This window comes from Echeneis naucrates, chromosome 15 (assembly GCF_900963305.1).
Source record: "Echeneis naucrates chromosome 15, fEcheNa1.1, whole genome shotgun sequence".
NCBI lineage: Eukaryota > Metazoa > Chordata > Actinopteri > Carangiformes > Echeneidae > Echeneis > Echeneis naucrates.
The window spans coordinates 21,597,274-21,602,481 of NC_042525.1; positions in this window are offsets into that span (position 1 = coordinate 21,597,274).

Consider the following 5,208-nt stretch of genomic DNA (forward strand, 5'->3'; position numbering starts at 1 on the left):
CACACCGTTAGTTTTCGCATTTTGAATTAACTAGATTATTTCGGATTTGATGGCAGAAAATTCTGATTGCAGGTGATTTTACATCGCTGTGTTCTTTTTTGTGTGTAACCAAAACATAAATTAAAAAGTAAAATATAGAAAAACACGAAAGGTTCTGTCACAGCTCAACAGACTCACAAATTCAAATTTCACAGTTGGCAAAGCAAATATGTTTAAATAATTAATCTGTAAATTATGAGCTAAAATTCGCATTTTTTTTGTAAGACATTAAATCGTGCTTTTTTTCTTTGTCGTCTCACGCATGAAGTTAATGCTGAATAATATCATTTTCACAGGAGCATTAATCTGCAGCTGTGGGGAAATCCCCAAACACACAAATCAAACATCAACATCACAATGATTCATATCAGATGTCTGAATAGGATCCAAGTTTTAATTCATCTTGTAAAAAAAGAACATTAAAGGAATCCCAATTTATGATGATGATGATGATTATTATTATCATGTTTGTTATATTTTAATTTAATTATTTTATAGAATTTTGAGTTCATTTTGTTCTCCTGAAAAATAAATCAACATATATATATATATATATATATATATATATATATACATAGTTTTTTAAGTGACCTGAATCTGAATCATTCAAATATTTGAGGACCCTGATGCGTAAATATATTTAACATTTCAGTGCAACAGATCAGTATTTAGCTCTTACTACATTTGATTTATTGTATTGTTGATTAAAGATGTGTTGTTTTAAGCAGACACCTGAGGGATTTTTCAAAGGTCCCTTGTTGTATCTGAAGTGTGAACTGGATATTTTCTGATAGGAAATAAATTTCTTGTTTTAAGATCCAAATTCCATCCAAGTTTTGCATCTCATCTCCCAGGCTTTACTCTGGAGCTCTTGGGACAACAGGTCAATCAGCCAATCAGAGGAGAGGATGTGAACGTCTTTTTTGATTGGCTAACTGTGATCAAATAAGTAAAGCGGTCCAATAAAAATACTGTTGCTTTACCAAGTAACCTAAACCATTCTGCATAGTTGACCTGGAGGTGTGGCTGAAAGCAGTCACTGTTTTGTTGTGACATCATAAAGTCCCAAAAGTCCTGACAGCTGGATTTAAGGCTCAGTTTCTGAATACAGGCTATGAGCATTTCTCTGCAGACTGAGACCTTTGATACTGTCACTGGATTAAAACAGGACCTAAACCTGATTTCTAGTCAAAGACCACATGCAGGTCTACCTTTAGACTGTATTGACCCTTAACATAGATTTTACATGTATACAATGTTACACAAAGCCTCATATTTGTGTGTAAATGTACCTAATAGGGATGATGTATGTGACATTTACATGAAAAACTGAAACGTCAATAACAGTAAAATAGCTTCAGAATCTGACCAAAATCAGCACTAAAATCGAAATGTATGAACTGTGGCTCACAGACCTCAGGCCATGAGCACCACCAACACAGCGAAGTTACGCAATGACGCCATCATGTAGGACTCAAGGTACACCAGCTTGAAAACAATCACTTTCCCTCCTCTCTGCCTGCTTTTCCTTCTTAACGCCTGTCTCCTCCCTCTCCCATGTGATAAAGTTTAGGTGATAGTTGTGTCAAAGTATTCCCATCTGTCAGCTCCCATCACAGAAGGTCTGATCCTGACCAGGGTGGGGTGGAGGGGGGTGGAGGAGACATCAGTGTGAATTTAAATCCATACTTAGCATCAGTTATACTGAAAGCATACAGATAAAGACAAATAAAAATAGTTTGTTTTTTTACAGGTTAATCTTGATACACAGCTAAAATCAAAAGAGAACAAGTGTGAAACAACTGAAAAGCTAATTTCATGATTTAGGAGCAGTCTGCAGTGGTTTAAATTGTCACTGGCTGAGTTAAAATATGCAAATTTCAAGTATTGTTCCTTACAAATCCTTTGAATTGTGGAATTACACACTATGACACTATAACAACACACACAGACACACACATGTACAGACTTGCCAAAATGTGTTTCCTGTCTTGTTGTCCCATCACAAAATGCACCTCTGGACACTTAAAGGGCCATCCACTAATCCTAATCCCAAGTTTTTAAAAGCATCCTGCGGTGCCTCGAGCCAACTTCATCAACAATAGTTTTTATTCCCCACATCAGATCTCTCGTTTCAGCCTCAGACACTGTGGAGTGAACATTCAACCCAAATAAATCATGTCCTATTCATTTCACCTCATAAAAGTGAAATTCAAGAGCAGAAAGGGGTCCTGTTGTTGAGAATCACACCTACACGTGCTGTCCATTTAGGATGAGTTAGTGTGTGTGTGTGTGTGCGCAGGCCATCAGGCTGTTGTTAAGAGTCGATGGGTTACTCCTAAGTTTAAAACCGAGCCTTCGCTGATCCTCTGCCCTGACTTAGATCAGATCAGTTCAGATTTCATCTCAGCTGAAGCATCTGAATCATGATGACTCATGGAGGAAACTGAGGTTTTGAACTCTCATCTGAAATTCCTCATAATTCAGCTATTGATCAAATACTATGAGAGGAGCGGAAGAACACAGTGCTGGACCACTTCTACCCAGAGACTGGGTATGTTGGTACTGCTAGTTAACTGTATAAACTCAAACCACGTCTTTGATTAAATATCACATCCATCTATATATGATTTTAACCTGATCATATTTAGAGCTGCAGTTTCCAGTTAAATCTGATCACTCTGTTCAGCTCACATCACATCTTGCCCTTTTTGTGTGTGTCCGATAATAGATAAAAGAAGATATTGCATTATGTTTTCTTGCTTTCCATTTTCTCGTCATGTCTAATCATATTTTAGCCTGCTTTATTCTATCCAATCTCATCCTATCTAATTTTAGTCTATCTATCTCATCCTGTCTCATGTCATTTCATCCCATCTCAAATTTTTGTGGAAAAATGTTTAAGTAGGAAGAAGGAAGAAGTGGTCAGAGAGAGTGAGAAAAAAAAATTGACAGGGAACGTGTGCATGCTTGAATTTTTGTGACAATCCATTTCAATTTTACAAATATTTGGAAATGTCTCAAATTATGTAAAACATTTTTGAAAAAGTTTTATGGTTTAAACTTGCATCAGGATTTGGTTGGGATTAGATCTGAGGAGGCTATTGTGTGGATGAGTGTGCGCTGTGTCAATAATCTTCAGTCAGATCCCGTTATTCATTTTAACAGGGAGGGAGACAGCTAGAGAGAGATAATACCACAGCAGAGACAGAGGGACACAAGTCGGAGCATGCTGCACACACACACACACAGTCCTGTCAACACACGGGTAGGTGCACAGTGACACATGCATGTGCATTTAGATATATGCACAGCTGAAAATACATTTGAAATCAGAAATTCTCAAGGGGATTAAAATTAAAAGGATTTTTGACCCGTCTGCTTGTTTCCATTTTTGTCATTCTGCTGTCTGCACCTTGTGACCTTTGACCCCCCATTTCCCAATTTGTGGCTTTTCACAGGCATTCATAAGAAAGCCAGGACTTCACATTTTTGTTTCAGACTCAATAAAAAGTCTAGTCATGTCACGTCTTAACAAAAAGGAGGAAAGGAAGGAAGGAAAAATCCCCTTTCTGTTCCTCAAACATCTTTACTCTTCCAGAAACGCTGCTCTCTTCTCACAGCAGGCTAATTCATGTGTGTGAAGATGTATGCCGACTTATCAGGCTGCAGATCAGCCACTGTGTGTGTGAGTGAGAGAGGGAGTAGAAAGTGCTGTAATGTAAACACTGGATGAACTGTGGCTGCTGTCAGCCTGAGGCAGTCTGAAGGCTTCACTTTGATCTGAGTCCTGCTAAATGTAATTGTATGTGTATGTCCATGCACACGTGCAAAGTGTGTGTGTAGTTGTGGCCTCGAGCGCTGAGCATGAGCTTGTGTGTGTGTCTGTGTATGTGTGAGCTATCTGCTTGCCTCTTTGCGTCAGGGATGTAGGGAGGTCTCCTCAGTTTTGATGCTGACTGAGTCTGACAGGTGCAAAACTTCGCATCAGCGTCCCCTCCCGCTACCTGAGCTTCACACACACACCACCACAACCACTTATTAACACTCTCCTGATGTTTTTTCTTTCGCTTTCTCTTCAAGTTATGATTGCTTTTATTTTGGTAGATTATATTGTGTGCAGGAAGTGGTCTGTGGTTCAGCTCTGATGTCAACCAGGGTGGCTGGTCCAACTAATTATTGGTCATTCCCTGAGAGATTTGAGGAGAGCCAACAATAGGATGGAGCAGCAAAAGCAAATCATTTGATTTGTTATTTTCAAAGTACAACAATTTAGTTTGATGCTGCAGATATAAGAAGAGGCAATTCTTTCCCCGGTAAATGGGTCATCTATGTTAGAGGCAGAATCTGGAGCCCGGGTACGTCACAGTGCAGCAGGACTATCCCATCTGAAAGGGACAGTCCTCTACCTGATGGGTTCTGCTCCTTTGAGGCTCAGCATATCCCAAGAGTAATTGCAGTTTGGTCACAGACTGAAACGCTGAAATGAGTATGTATTCAGTGTTAGTGTTTCATTGCTATCCCCACTTTGTGGGAAAGAGATAAGGACTGACTGACCTGGTGATGCAAAGCAAAAATCGCCCGTAGACTGGATTCACAAGGAGCTACAGGAACATCCTCACCCCATTAGCGACATGCAGGAGCAGGGGGAGATTTTTGTTTGTAAGATGAAGTTGTTTTTCCCTGAAAACAAAATTTCCCCACACAACACTGTTAACCCTAAGTTCATTCTGATATTAGGTTTTTGAAAGAGGTCCCATCAGTGTACAGGTCTCACACTAAACTCTGAGCCCAGTGAGCGCACATATATTCCAGTGTTTCGTTTGGTGGAGCAGGGAGTGACGTAGACATTTCTAATGCTGATTCGATGTGTGCCAAAGTAATTAATAGTCCTAATTAAGGGTGAGAGCTGAAAGTGATGACATTGTCCAAGTGCTGTCTCTGTCTTGTTACGCTGCAGAGTTTAACCCTCATTACACTCGTTACCCCGCACTTACTGTCCATGCACATGTTCACACACACATACACACACAGCAGTTTATTTAAAATCTCATAGTCAGAGCTCTGCCCCAAGTGAAGGCGGTAACATATCTGGGTCTGTTTATTAGACAATCAGCAAAGCTTTTGATTCACCTGCAGATGGATGTGTCTTCCAGAAACAAAATGGTG